This window comes from Zeugodacus cucurbitae, chromosome 6 (assembly GCF_028554725.1).
Source record: "Zeugodacus cucurbitae isolate PBARC_wt_2022May chromosome 6, idZeuCucr1.2, whole genome shotgun sequence".
NCBI classification, from domain to species: Eukaryota; Metazoa; Arthropoda; class Insecta; order Diptera; family Tephritidae; genus Zeugodacus; species Zeugodacus cucurbitae.
In genome coordinates, this window is record NC_071671.1 from 62,890,222 (window position 1) to 62,906,887 (window position 16,666).

At 34.3% G+C, this 16,666-nt stretch overlaps 1 protein-coding gene across 6 annotated transcripts in view; it reads left to right on the plus strand.

The window, feature by feature from the left end:
* Shoc2_2 (Leucine-rich repeat protein SHOC-2) overlaps window positions 1-16,666 on the plus strand; it is a 62,455-nt gene that overhangs the window by 26,339 nt on the left and 19,450 nt on the right. The window lies entirely within an intron of this gene.

A 16,666-nucleotide genomic window follows, 5' to 3' on the forward strand; every position in this document is an offset into this window, starting at 1 on the left:
CTGCAACAATTACGCGCTAACTAAGCTGTCAGCAATGTCACCGCACTGATCCTTTTGTGGTTGAATTATTTATAATATTTTTGTATTTTTTTTATTTTTACATCATTTCTATTCTTGATTTATTTTTATATTTCTGTTGTCTAATTTTGAATTGTGTCTAGTTCAAGGTCGTAAAGTCATCACTTGTGTGTTTGTATTTGTTTAAACGAGTGTATTATCATTTACTAGTGGTTGTAATAACAGTAATTCTCTAATATACTCTAAGTAAAACACGGCGTCTGGCGGTTAATGTAATCCACGTGTTGTTGGAAATACCCCATAGGAAATTGAAGTGTTAATTTTACCTTGAAGCTGTGTTTCATGAGCTCAAAAATATAGTTTGTAATTAGAATTTGAGAGTTATTTCTACATTTTGATATATTTTTTAAAATTAATTGTGATAAAGTTAGAGACTACATTTTCTTAATAACATTCATGGAGTTAATTTGTTTAATAAGAAAGCAAGAAATAGGTTAACATTTATCATCAGCCTTTTTTTTTTTGTATGAAAATTGCTTAAACTTTTCGAAAACAACTTAAGGTAACAACTTCAATAATCTTTTTTTTAGTTTAATTTTTTTTTCGAATATCCGACTTTGACGTCTTATCTCTTCTGTCATTTAAGCTTGACCAAAATGTTTCATACGCCATTTAAATAAGAAAAAATTTTGACTTCTTCGGTAATGTTTCAAGTAAAGTCAATTTCGAAGTTCGAATTTCGAGTTTGGTGGCCAACTTCGAAAAAACGGAAAATTCCTTTTTGTACTTATGACTCAATAGTTAATAGTAGGCTTAATTTCGAAGTTCGAATTTCGATTTTAGTGTCTAACTAACTTTTAGTGGTTAACTACTTTTAATTACTTATGTCTCAATAGTTGATAGTAAGATCAATTTCGAAGTTGTTGATGGAAGACTTTGGTGGTTTTTCTTATAACTCGTCCTTTCAAAAAATATTAGTTTGATCAAACCCCCAGTTGAGTGTCTTACAGTGGATGTTTCGGCTATATAGTTTCCTACTGGGAAACGTTGTTCAGTAATATATAATAGCGGTTGTACTTGTAGTACACTTACCCTAGGTTACTTGATCTCAAATGACTTGATGATTTATATGTATGTGTGTGTAGGTTTACTATATTTGCAGGCATATGTCTAGAACAGATTAATCTGTGCGGGTAATTGATTTGATTGTTTGATAGCATTTGTATATTGAATAGAAAAAACTGAAAATGTTCTTGGTCCAGTGTCGGTCATAATGATTGCCACGCTTTTGCATACAAATTAGACATGCATACGTACATATAGATCGCATTGTAAAATAATAATTTTGTAATAGATCTAGTTCATTGATATGGAAAATTGCTAATGAAAGGTATTATTGAGCAAAATATACTTTTTTTAACCTTAGTTACATTGTAGGTATGGTGTATTATATCAATAATAAATGCTTGGCGGTGATTTTATAAATTATTTTATTTCATTTTGTATTTTGTTTTAAATCCTACATTTTTTGCCTCTCTATGTAATATACATTTTGTATAATCATTCTTTGCTACTCCTACTTTAGTCATCGTTTGATTTGAAATTCTTATTATTTCTCAGTAAATCATTTTCCATGCAATTGCTGTATAAGTGTTATATGCATTATGCATTAACTGCGAATATCGAAACTAAATCCGATTAGTCAATCAATTTAGTTGAATTTGCTTAGCATAAATTATTTTACTAGTCACATTTTCAATAGAAAGTAGTGATTTTTTTTGAATTACCCTTATGGTGGGAATTTTTCTGGACTGTTTCACAGAGTATTTGCTTAGTTCTAAAATATTTATATTTTTTTATAATATCTGTACGACATTTCAAGTGTTAATGAAATCGCATAAGTCACCTCACTTCCCTTTAAATATATAGAATGCATTATTTGAAAAACAAATATTTCGCAATTACTGTCATAAATATGTATAGTATTTGCAACAAGGTCGCGTAACTTGTAGTATATACTTTATTTGTTACTCAAAAGCATTTTACATATTAGTAGTGTATGAATATAATACAAGGCAGTGCTGTGTATAATACACTTTAGAATGTAATAAGTAGTTAATGCAGGAATTAAATGAACAAGCAGCTATTTCTATAATTATCTTAAGTAACAAAGCAGAAAAACAGAAAAAAATAATAATAAAACAAAAAAAAAGTACAGGAAACAGTAAACACTCTTGCCGGCAGACATTTCCTGAAATCAGCTGATATTTTCGCACAAAAAATATTGCGAATTTTCTAAAAAAAGAAATGTCTTTGTCTATGAATTTTATTTATTTTATTGTGTGAAAAACTGTCAAATATATTTTTTGATGACATTGAAGGACACGCTTCTAATCGCTGATTACCGCATCAGTCACGCACGTCAGCAATATTTTCTGTGGACAGTTTCCTGCATTTAGCTATGAACCACCCACGCGTGGTATGCTCACTTAATTGTTGTTGCTGTTTTTGAAGGAAATAAAATAGATAAAAAATATGAAAATAAAATTATTTCGAGACGTTGTCAGCCGCTAAAATTTAAAATTATTTTGTTTTCTTTATTTTTTCTTAGCGACGAATTTTTCAATATCTTTTATATGATTGTCTCGGACGGAACTGTTGATTAGCTTTTTGCGCTATTTATCGTTGAACATGCCACTTTATGTCGCACTGTCAACATTAAGTGTTTAAAACAACATATTCAATTTCATTAAGGCTGACAAAACTATTCGCTGTGGTAATATATTGTAAGAAGACTGATCTTTATTTATGTGTTTATGCTTTGAATTGGTTTATATATGTATTTGTCTGCTTTCTTTGAATGAATTTTTTGCTTTCGGACTTTGTAGGTTTATTTTTAGCATTTTTTTATATATATATTTTGTGATGTTTTCAAGCAACATAAATAATATGTATGATTAATCGAATGATTTTGTATATAAAAATTTAACTAAAATAATATTAGGTCCACAACTTTGCATCCGCCGTTTTCCAATAGATGTCTCTACGGTCAAGCACTGACCGTATTAAAATCGATTTTTTTTATATCGATCTTGGATATTTTTATCAACAAAATATTTGTAGAGATCTGTTTGCATCTCAAACTTATTCCCAACTGAAAATGTCACTTTTTGAGCCGAATTCTCGACATTTGCGGGAAATTTTGCTTCTCTTTTTTAATTCCAAGAAAAGTCCGGCTGAAGCTCATCGACATTTGTAACCGTTTTTATACAAGAAAAAGCCTTAATTTTTCAAAAAAAAAAAAAACGGCGGAAGCAAAATTGTAGACATAATAAAAAATATAAAAAAAAAATTATATGTATAAAATTTAAAAAAAAATATATGTATAATAGTTTTTCCATAACGACTAACCGTTTTGAGTGCACATAAACTACTTGATTTCATTTAAAAATCACAAACTATATAACTTTACTCGACATTTCTAACTGCAGTGCTGGCTAGCGAGGTAGAGTGAAGGTCTTTAGTGCGGTGCTAATTGATCTGTTGCAGTCAATTAGCATTGAACTGCTGAAAAGTTAATATTACAGTGACGTGAACACGAGTATATCTCTTACAAATGACAGTAGAACCTTATTCAATGCGGCAGTTCTAGGTGTAATTATCAATGACTTTGCTTGTCTTCTTCTTCTTAACTGGCGTAGAAACCGCTTACGCGGTTATAGCCGAGTCCACAACAGTGCGCCACGCATCTCTCCTTTTGGCGGTTTGGCGCCAATTGGTAATACCAAGTGAAGACAGGTCCTTCTCCACCTGGTCCTTCCACCGGAGTGGAGGTCTCCCTCTTCCTCGGCTTCCACCAGCGGGTACTGCATCGAAAACTTTCAGAGCTGGGGCACTTTCATCCATTCGAACAACATGACCCAGCCAGCGTAGCCGCTGTCTTTTTATTCGCTGGACTATGTCTATGTCGTCGAACAACACATACAGCTCATCATTCCATCTTCTGCGGTATTCGCCGTTGCCAATGTTTAAGGGACCGTAAATCTTCCGCAAAACCTTTCTCTCGAAAACTCCTAGTGCCGTCTCATCGGATGTTGACACCGTCCACGCTTCTGCACCATAAAGTAGGACGGGAATGATGAGGGACTTGTAGAGTTTAGTTTTTGTTCGTCGAGAGAGGACTTTACTTTTCAATTGCCTACTCAGTCCATAGTAGCACCTGTTGGCAAGAGTGATTCTGCGTTGGATTTCAAGGCTGACATTATTATCGGTGTTAATGTTGGTTCCTAGGTATACGAAATTATCTACAACTTCAAAGTTATGACTGTCAACAGTGACGTGGGAGCCAAGACGCGAATGCGCTGACTGTTTGTTTGATGACAGGAGATATTTCGTCTTGTCCTCGTTCACCACCAGACCCATTCGCTTCGCTTCCTTATCCAGGCGGGAAAAAGCAGAACTAACGGCGCGGGTGTTGTTTCCGATGATATCAATATCATCGGCGTACGCCAGGAGCTGTACACTCTTGTAGAAGATTGTACCTTCTCTATTTAGCTCTGCAGCTCTTATAATTTTCTCCAGCATCAAGTTAAAGAAGTCGCACGATAGCACCTTGTCTGAAACCTCGTTTGGTATCGAACGGCTCGGAGAGGTCCTTCCCGATCCTGACGGAGCTTTTGGTGTTGCTCAACGTCAACTTACACAGCCGTATTAGTTTTGCGGGGATACCAAATTCAGACATCGCGGCATAAAGGCAGCTCCTTTTCGTGCTGTCGAAAGCAGCTTTAAAGTCGACAAATAGATGGTGTGTGTCGATCCTTTTTTCACGGGTCTTCTCCAAGATTTGGCGCATGGTGAATATCTGGTCAGTTGTTGATTTTCCAGGTCTAAAGCCACACTGATAAGGTCCAATCAGTTTGTTGACGGTGGGCTTTAGTCTTTCACACAGTACGCTCGATAGAACCTTATAAGCGATGTTAAGGAGGCTTATCCCACGATAGTTGGCGCAGATTGTAGGGTCTCCCTTTTTGTGGATTGGGCAGAGCACACTGAGATTCCAATCGTCGGGCATGCTTTCTTCCGACCATATTTCGCAAAGAAGCTGATGCATGCACCTTATCAGCTCTTCGCCGCCGTATTTGAATAGCTCGGCCGGCAATCCATCGGCCCCCGCCGCCTTGTTGTTCTTCAAGCGGGTAATTGCTATTCTAATTTCTTCACGGTCGGGCAATGGAACATCTATTCCATCGTCGTCGATTGGGGAATCGGGTTCGCCATCTCCTGGTGTTGTACTTTCACTGCCATTCAGCAGGCTGGAGAAGTGTTCCCTCCACAAACACAGTATACTCTGGTCATCAACCACTAGATCACCGCTGGGGGTCCTACAGGAGTGTGCTCCGGTCTTGAAACCTTCAGTTAGTCGCCGGATCTTTTCGTAAAATTTTCGAGCATTACCCCTGTCGGCCAGCTTGTCAAGCTCGTCATACTCACGCATTTCTGCCTCTTTCTTTCTTTTTCTGCAAATGCGTCTCGCTTCCCTCTTCAGCTCTCGGTATCTTTCCCATCCCGCTCGTGTTGCGGTCGATCGCAACATTGCGAGGTAGGCAGTCTGTTTTCTCTCCACTGCGAGACGACAATCCTCATCATACCAGCTGTTTTTTTGGCTTTTCCGAAAGCCAATGGTTTCGGTTGCAGCTGTACGTAAGGAGTTTGATATGCCGTCCCACAGCTCCCTTATACCGAGATGCTGATGAGTGCTCTCAGAGAGCAGGAGTGCAAGTCGAGTAGAAAATCGTTCGGCTGTCGGTTGTGATTGCAGCTTCTCGATGTCGAACCTTCCTTGTGTTTGTTGACGTGTGCGCTTTTCTACACAGAGGCGGGTGCGTATCTTAGCTGCTACAAGATAGTGGTCCGAGTCGATGTTGGGACCACGAAGCGTACGGACATCAAAAACACTGGAGACATGTCGTCCATCTATCACAACATGATCGATCTGGTTGCGAGTGATTCGATCCGGGGACAGCCAAGTAGCTTGATGGATTTTCTTATGCTGGAATCTAGTGCTACAGATGACCATATTTCGGGCCCCGGCGAAGTCGATCAGCCTCAGCCTTTGCTTGTCGCTTTGCGTTAAAAAAGAGAGAAGGAATATAAATATGTATAATTTAATCTTTATATATTTGTTTAAAGTATTGTGCTAATTTTTTGGCTAATTGCGTCACTAAAAATATTTGTTTATCTTATTGCCTCACTCCCATGTTTATTTGGATCTTCAAAAAACAATACTTATTTATTTTTATTTTTTATCCAACATAACTAACTATAAAAATAACTGTTATTAATAATAATTACTTACATATTTATTTCCTATAATCAACTCGAGAAGAAAAAAAGCAATTACTTTAATTATAATTGAGTTGAAAATGCTTTTGAAATACTCAGAAAGATTGCGACATTATACTCGCTATTTGATTAAGTGTATTTACAACGAAATAAGTTTTAATTAACAATGAATGAATTCCAATATGGGTTAGTAGTTTTAAGTCCCAAGCAATTAATGACAGGTGACTATTTCATACATTCAGACCAAAGGCAATGAAAATACTAAGAAAACTAATTAAATATTGAAAAATATAAAACATTACTAATACTAATTAATTATGTAGTTGATTCCATGATCATTAAAATATACCGTTTAAATCTACATATATCTTGTAACAGTTTCCTATACAGGGGTTTCCCACTGATTTTCTCGATTCATATTATATATTCAAAGGTTCTTGTGGTGTTTGTTTTGATATGGGCTGAAAATGGTAGAAAAACTTGTTGGAAATATTGAACGAAAGGACTAATGAAAATTTAAATTAAATCGAAATTAAATGACCTCGCACTTGTACAACTTTCAAATTGGTTAAACCATTTGGTAATGATTCTCCCATTGAATCTTTTTCAATAGCTTATGGAAAATGGATTTTCATTTAGGACATTCCAAATCATCCAAATCATCATATGATTGCTATTATTTTCAACCAAAATATTTAAAAAATTTCACTTCTACCAATCCAAGATTTCTCAGAGAAAAAGTACAGCATCAAATACAGTATCCAAAATTTCTCGACATGAATATTTAATTTAGTAATGTGATTTGTAGAATTATATCAATAACATAAAAATGTTTTTTGGATCGATATAGAACATAATTTAAAAAAAAAAATAAAGATTTTTTTTATATTTGGTGAGCGAGCGAACTTACTAAGAGAACTCATAGAGATAATTATTTATTTTGTATTAAACCTCGTTAAAGGAACTGCAAACAGTCAACATCTAACACAACTGGTCAGTTACGCTTCCATTTAACCCTAGACGGTCATCCTTCGTCAAAATGACTACGAACTATTTTATTTTCACTGTAAATATATTTTTAGAAGACTGTGAATTATTAATTTTAAGTTAAAAGAATAAAATTTTCCTTTTTATTTTTGACTTGTATTTATTAATAATGAAATAAATAAATAAAAAAAATAAAACGCGTTCATTATTTCGACTCACATCCTGCTGAAAATAGATTTGAAATAAGTCGTCGTCATATTGACGAAGGATGACGTTAATGTACAAAAAAAAAGGATGACCGTCCAGGGTTAAGAGTGTTAATAATAATCAGAAATCTAAAAACACTTCCTTTTAAATTCAGTCTTCATAAGTGTATAAGTACAATTGTAAGTTATTCACGGATCACATGTTTTCCTCAGCCTAGTTTGATTAATCCATTGAACTTCAGTGATCTTCATTTGTCTGAGACACGACAAAAACTTACCGTTACCTCATTTGTATGCCTCATACATGGATTTCTAAATCAGTTGAATTACTGCAAGCCACCAGCAGACTATTGATGCAAAATAGTGACAATAGTGAAATAATCATATGCAAAATGCAGTTTGTTAAGCATACAAAAAGCACACACACACATAAACATGGACAAAAAACATGTTCCAATCAACAACTGTGATTTACAATGCACAATTTATACGTAAGCTGTCAGAGCCAGTATAGCACGCGTCAATTGGTACAATGTATCGCCACCGTCGCCAGCCTCCACCTTGCCGCTTAGACAATTTATGGCGGTTTGCTCACCTTACGGCGATCATTTGCTATATCCGCACGCGGGCGATACAAAGCCTGACACAGAGACACAATTCTATGTGGCAAACTGGGACATTCTGCAGTGCACACAAATGCATTGCGGTTGTTGTAGTATTAAAAATAGTAAAAACAGAACTTAAAAATAAAAGTTGAAAACTAAAATAAGTTGATGTAGTTGTCTGTAGTGTACGCCTACCGCCGTTCACTCACAACTGCATTGGACCAATGGTTCACGCAGTCGTGCATGCATTGATTGTCCAGCCACTAGTGCATACACAAACATATATTTGATGCAACACAATTGACATGGATTATACAGTGAACATGGAACGGTTGGTCAATTGTCAACGGCGATGACAACAAAACGATCTAACCAAACAGTTCATCAGTCACTTGAATGTCTCTTTGTTAAATTAAAAAAATAAATAAATAAAAAGAAGAGTAAAAAGAATTACAACAACAATGAAACAGTTGTAAATGAAATTTAATAGGCGTGCCACCCAACTCAACAGTTCCTCCACAACAATGCATGCAAATTCATTTAAAACTCATTTATGTAATGCAACACTGCGACATTTACAACGCACCAGAGATATCTTTTGCACCTAATTACATACTTATATATATGTAAATATGTATTTTATTTTTTTACTGTTGATATGCCACATCTTTTTTATCTTTTATTATCACTTTTGCGCTTTTGTTGTTTGACTATTGTAGCATTTGTTGTAGTTGCTACCGCATGCAAGAGATGAAAAGCGATCAGTAAAATTATCATTTATATTACGATCAGCTGCTGCTAATAGGCACATAACACGTGTTCGCCTGTAGGCCTCCTCCAATTGTCGTTCAGCTGCACTTTATCGTTCGCCTTTGGTTCGTTTGATTGAACTCAATTCAAGTATTCTTTATTGCAAGTGCAATTGTACGAGTATACTTATATGTATATGTACATCGAGAATTATTGATCAAATGTCGCCTAATTGAATTGTATGGCAGTTAAATGGGTTTTGTAAAATTCGTTTTTATTTTTTTTTATGAAAATTGAGCTGATCTCTCTTTGAGCGCCCATATTCGTTCTAATTTCCATTATACATAAATAATTTGATTGTGTAGCTCAAGGCAAATGTGGTAAATTAATACAATTTAGTGGAAATGTAGAGTTGACTTTTTACAATTGGTCATTGTACTTTATACTTAAGTATTTGAGTACATCAACTAGGCGGTTGAGAGTCATATAACGGGGTTCAATTGCTTTCGGGGATTTAAATATGAATGTACATATATTCAAAATATAACTTTTATCATATATTTAAGCCCCCAAAGTGACTTAACACGTTGACTGCCAACTACGAGGTAACTCGTAGTATGTTTTCCCTTCCAGGAAGCCAACTACGAGTTATCTCGTACTACCTAAAACTACCACTTTTTGTGTAGTATCGATAAATGGCTTCTGGGAAAATAAAAACTCAAATACAATAAATAAAGCAATATATTATTATTTGTGGTAGTTTTTAAAACAATTTCCCACACAAAGGGCTGGCTTCTCTGGACAGGCTGGACAGAAGTGCCTACCTACTAAGATATAATTCGTAGCGTTCTTTCCCAGACGCCAACTACGAGATAACTCGTAGGTCCGTTTTCTCCATAAAAAAACATCATATTTGATTTTTGATGATACCAATGATCTAGAAATAGAGTTTTTAGTAATATAATGTGACAAAATCAAAATGTCATTTTTGGACAGTTTTCAGAAAATGGCCTTGGCAGTCAACGTGTTAATAGCTTGTCAAGTATAAGTCAATATTGGTTTTACAGAGCGATGGTATAAACTACGGACAAAATTTTCGATATTTTATTTCATTGTTCCCCCCAAGACCAATTTAAAAGCTTCCAACTACCATAAAAAGTCGCAGTATTAAACTGTGAAGATGCCCTTTTGAATTTGTTGGAGATGTAAAACATATAATTCAAGTCGAACAGAAGAAAAATAATGAAATTGTTAGTATTTCGGATTTATTAACTCTATTTTGGTTTGTAGTTAGTTTGAAGGTTTGAGTAGATCTCGGTCTGTAACTGTATCTTATGAAGACCACCCTCTCGATTGATGTTGACAGGACTTTTTCAGCATAGCCGACCTTATTTCGTCAATAGCGCTACTAATGTTGTTATCGAACTGCCCACAAGTTGCTGGGATAAATGGTCCAAATCTAATGGCCTTGACGGTACTTGACGTACCCCCATGCATTGTAGTCTAACAAAGTCAAATCTACTGGTCTAGGTACTTAAAATCTTTCCCGATATGATTCTATCATCCTGTTGAGCTAGAAGGGTTCCTAGTCTTCTATGTGTTCGAAGCTAATATTGGTTTGCTGTGTTCAAAAAAAAAATAACGGGAATTGTAAAAATTAAAATTTCACTATTTTGAAGGTGACAACATGTAGACGAACGAATATTTTTTTTTTTTTCAAAAAACGGAAATTACACCTATTTTTTGAACCACACATATGCACTTCGAACAAAAAACCTATGTGTACATACATAACTGTAAAACATTTTTGACATTCTATAATTATTTTTGAAGTGTTTATGTATATGTAAACGATCTTTAAGCGCATCAAACTGATGATTTCCGTTTGCGCATGCGCAGATGTGCATTATGTGTCTACGGTTTTTCAAAAAGCTAATACAAAAACAGCAGCTGAAAGTTGTCACAGCCACACCTGGCTGTTTGGCTGTTTACAACCCTGAGCTTAAAAAAAAAATCATTATTTTTTGACAACGCATGCAACCATATGACACATGCGATTTACCAACATACATACATATAAACTGTTGTTTTTAATAACATTGACCTAATCCCGTCAATTTCGTGGTGGTTTAACGAGTTCCCATTGCACGATCCGACTGTGTTTCGCTGAAATTAAGCATTTCTCCACACAGTTTGCCGCCGCTGTGCTAATTTGCTCAATGAGTACGTTGTATGAAGATTCCCAAAAAATAGCAGAAAAAAGTAACTACAAAAACAAATTAGTGAAAAAATATTGCCAAACAAAGTACAAAGTAAGTAGTCTACTTTCAGTGCTGCATGATTATATACATTCGGAGCTGAGAACACGTTTGCCACAAATTTTATGCAAAATTTAAACTAACGCACTTTAAAGCTGCTGAATTAAGCCGGCGACACGTTAAGTGGCAAAATAATAAACTTTGCACAAACAATGCACAGATGAGAGTGTACAGATATATGTATAGTGTATTTGTGAATTTTGTGTAAAGAAAAGTGGAATGAATGAAGAGCCAGTTTGCGCATAAGCGCAATATATACACATATATTAACACTTGTGTCTATGTAGGTGTAAGTGGATTTCTAAGTTATATTTCGTGTCTGTTTGAAGAGTGCTTACGGCAATTTATTTAAATATGTTTAACATTTTCTTTTTTGGCAATTCTGCGAATACAATTCTTCTTCCAGAGACAGTAAATATATGTATATATGTTTATCTACATAAATATGCTCAATTTATACATGCGAGTGAGTTTGTGTGCGAGCAGACAAACTCATTTTGCCTTTTCTAAATTTATTCGTCAAACTCCGGTTTTAAAGCTGTTGCTTCCGTTGGCAAAATGATTTGTTGTTATATTTGGTTTAGATATACATATAAATAACTACACATATATGTATATGTAAATATATATGTTTCTCTTTTCTTTCAAACCCTAAAATCGTATGATTTTTGGATTACTCACACCAGCAGATCCACATAACGTTTTCGCGCAAGCATATATGATATATATGTATATCACTTTGTATATAGTAACATGCGTATATTTGTTTGCGTACCTGTGAATTTTGAATGAACTCGCGCGTATGTTAATTTCAATGCCGTTAAAACTGGTTGTAGACTTTGGCAAAAAGCAAGCCAGCATGCTACAAAATTGTATGCAAATACATATAGTTATATACATATATACATATGTATTTACTTACGTCGATCGCTTATGGTTATAATGATTATTAACTTTGTTGTTTTTCTGCGCGCGCTTACTTCATTTGGTTTGTAGGGTAACATGCACGCTTAGCCAATTTTTTTTACTGAGCTATTGATGTTTGATGTGAAAGATTTAGCAGAAATCTGCAAATGAATGAAAGCATAAGTTCAACGTACATACAATGCCCGTTTTTTTGCTTGCTTACCCGCTGAAATGAAAGTAAAATGTATTTATTAATACATATGCGCTTTAAATGAAAAGTGTTAAACAATTCATTTTTATCCAACGCTGAGGTCAAATCATTATAATTAACACTGAAATTTGGTTCAAAGAAAGCCAAGTAATTACAGTTTTTGAGTTCAAGTCATGCCAACTGCAATGGAAAAGTGATGTGTAATTATAAATTTATGTATGCAAAATACAGTAGGTACTGGATATGAGTTAAGCTTTTAATTTTGAAAGCATAAAAAAGGGTTTGGTGCCATTTGAATAAGGTTGGATACAAAAAGAAGCTCGGTGTATGGGTACCACACGAGTTCAAAACCACATGGCCGCATTATTATTTTGCGGATCGTTGCCGCATTGCAACAAGATCGATCCATTTCCGAAGCAGATGGTTTCTGGTGATCACTTAAATAGGTTAGGTCAAGGGGCAGATCTCTACGACTACAGATAATCTCCCTTAGACAGCTCACAACTGTTCTTTGTGGCACTCGAATACTCCTAACGGATCAAATGATCCTCACGATTTGACAAAGCGCTTGGACACTTTTACACTTAGAACAACATCAAACGAAAACGGTCGTGATCCCATCACAGTTAGGCTTCGCAAACAGCGGTCAATCCCGAATTGAATGTTAAGAAGATTTTACTATGTTTTTGGTGGGACTCCCAGTGAATCATCTATTATGAGCTACTCTCTTACGCCGAAACTCTTAATCCAGAACTTTACTCTCAACAATTAGATCGTCTGAAGGAAGCAAGCGCCCAGATGAGCGGCTTAGACCACTAGAAGAGGTTCCATCAGTAGAACACCAGGTCACACACTTCTATGGTGACTCCCCAGAAGCTTCGGGAACTTGGTTGGTAGGTTCTTATGCAACCACTTTGTAGTTCGGATCTGGCATCAAGTAATAACTACCAGTTCCTGTCTGTGGAGAATGATTTTGATAGTGAAGAATTCGTCTCAAGAAAAGCTTGTGGAAATCTACTTTTCCAGTTTTTTGACGATAGGGACGAGAATTGCTTTCAAAATGGCAACTTCTAAGATCACACCGGCTTATATTTTGTTTTATTTAAAATTTTATTTTATTTTTAATTTGTTTTAACTTATACTGTAGGTTTTGTAACTCGTTAACTTTAAGTAACAGATCTTTCCAACCATTTCGGGAAATACTTTTAAATATGCTAAATTCTAAACACAAATATGTGATCCCACAATATATCCTCATTAGAATAGCCAATTATCACGCTATAACCGAGCTGAATATCAATTTCGCTACTGCAAATATTTATTGAATTTATATAATAATTATTATTGTTGTTTTTGTTATTTTGTGACATTTTACAAAACAAAAAAAGTTTGCAAGAAGTGGCATTAATTGCCATTTATTTAAGTAAATGCAATGCAAACAGTCAGACAGAAATGATAAATGTACACAGTGTTAATTTTTCAAACAAGAGTAGCGACAATCACAGCAACAACAACAACAATAATAACAACAACAACACAAAACATGTATAAAAAAGTGTTAATGACATTTAATGAGTGCGCCGCCAGTTTACATTATTCAACAACAACAATAATAAAATGTTAGCCAGCAACAGGTCCGTTGCAACAGTGAGTAGTGCGCTACTTAAATAGATAAATGTCGCCTCAGTGACAATTCGTGACACATGACAATTGTCATATGTACTCCTTGTATGTGAGTGAGTGTGTGTGAGTTTTTTTTGTTACAACTGCTGAATGATGCAACTATTTAACGGTGTATTGGCAGGTGGGAGTGTGTAGTTTTGTGGGTAGTTGCATACCTGCATATTGCTAATTATATACAAATATATATGTATGTATGTATGTGTATATATGTGCAGGTGTGAGTGTTGGTAGAAGTATGAAGTTACTTTTTGCCGGCTTTTGTGGTTTCATTACTTATATACATATATATGAGTTGAGTTGTATATGAAAAAATATAAACGAAAAGCCACAGTGCATTAATCAGCTCCGAGCTCCGTTGCGTATCGATTTACGAACAAAGTTATTTGCTGACTTGTCGATTTTTTCCACTGTTGCATTCAATATTAGATTTAGGAAAAAAACTACAATCTTTAAAAAAATATCTAGTCACTTTGACACTTGAAAATTGATGACGTTCAAAGAGTCGAAAGCAAATGACGCATTGTTGCATGCCTTAAACGTTTGTCATGTCGACATGATGTTATGTATTGATTGCGCTGGTGTGACTGCAAACATGAGTAAAACACAGCCAGGCTACACACCTATGCACTTCCATATCTATATTCATATACACATATGTAGACGTGCCAATGATACAAATAATATGTGCAAACTATTTTTAAACACTGATGTGATCATTAAAACGTCACACTAGCGTAAATCAGTGACAGCCTTGTGACAGATATGGCCATCACGTAAACAGCGTACAACAACAACAAACTCTCTTCGGTAAAAGTCGAAGCGGTGTAAAGTCGTTCAATTTGTGCGCCACGAAATATTAGATATGGATGTAGCAATAAATTTGATTCGTTGTTATCTGGAGATACTATGACAGATGTTTAATTATCTTTTAATAATTGTTGATTGCAAAATATTGATTGAAGAAATACATATCAATCATTAATATAAATTGATTTTTAAATGGGTATATATATTTTTTGGACTTTGCTATTACTTTAGGAGGAAGATTTGTTTTTAATTGACTCTCAATTAAAATGGAAGTTTCTGGTTTTTTGTTTTGTTGCTTTTAATTGCATTTTAATATTTTCCCAAACCTTTATTTTTCCAAAATTTAAAATTTTTAAAATAAACCTTTTTGTCATTCTTTGGATTTTTTTCTCAATTCTAGTCAAGTTTATTATTATGGATACAACATTTCGGAAAAGAACTTGCTGAGTTGTCTAAAAATTGATAGTTTTTCAGTAAAGTCACTAGTGACTTAGAGTAAAGAAAGACATTAACCGTCTTTAGCAATATTCACAACCCATATGATTATTTTGGACTGAAATTTATAAGTTTGGATTCGATCTAAACGTTTTTTTATATTTTTGACTAAAAATTCTTTACTAATATTATTTACTCAAGGAAATCGAAAATGATTATTGATAATACGAAGGCTTTCCTCACCTTCTCCTGTTGCTCTCTAAACTAAAACATTTACTCCAGTTAGCTAATCTAGTAGATATAGAAAACAACTTAATACCTTTTATTCCAACACATTTTCCTTTTAGTTTACTAACAAATTGCACACTCACTCACTTTCTCCGCTGCTAATTGTTACATGCAGGATACACATTGCTTTTCAATTTCTTACTCCATAACAACCAATAGATTTGAGAAAATTTGTATGTTTAACCTGTTCGCCTGTTATTTACAAGCGCACAATTAGCCAGCACTCATTTATCACGAACTGTCAAATTAAGTGCGCATGCAACGCTGTGCACAACAGCTGGCAGCACGCAAAGGTGCGAAAGAGATGGCGAGTAAAGTAAGTTAAACACCGCTGACAGATAAACAAATAGCGGAAAAGGTGTGAGTTTTCGGATTTCCAGTGCTTTTACATTAATTGATGGGCATTTTGCTTTGAGATTTGCAAGGAGTATTGATTGGAAAATTTGTATAAATTACTTTAAAATATTATTTATATTTTTTTTCTTATATTTGCAATTTTGTTTAATATAAGAATATTCTATTTTTATTTTTTTTTTTTATTTTTTGTTTTGCATACTAATATTTGTCTACCCACCCAAACTACTCAAAACTATATGTATGTTGCTACTAATTCTTATGCTGCTCATGTGCTTAAGTTATATAAAAGGAAATCAAAAATTAACTCAAGTGTCCAAATGTCTGCCTTGTTCCAAAGTAAATTGTACAAAAAAAAAAATATCATACACTGACTGACTACATCATCAGCAATAATAATAATAATAGGAATATCAGCATCAACTACCAAAAATGGTTTGAGTACAATGCCAAATCAGTTTTTCGCAATTTATATAATTTTTAATGAAATTGTTATTTTTTTTTTTTTGGATTTTTTAAATATTTTTTTGTACAAAATCAACATCGTCGCAACAATTGCTTATTATTACTGGCAGCTACTGAACTCCGGCAAAAAGTGACAGATGACAAATGAGCAACCTTGACTCACTGTCATAGCAAAAAAATATGAAAATTGAATTCGACACAAACGATAAATTACAATAAAAAAAGTAAGGCAGACGAAAACTTTATGCAATTTTGTGATTACAAAATTTAATGATATTTATTAAAATAAAA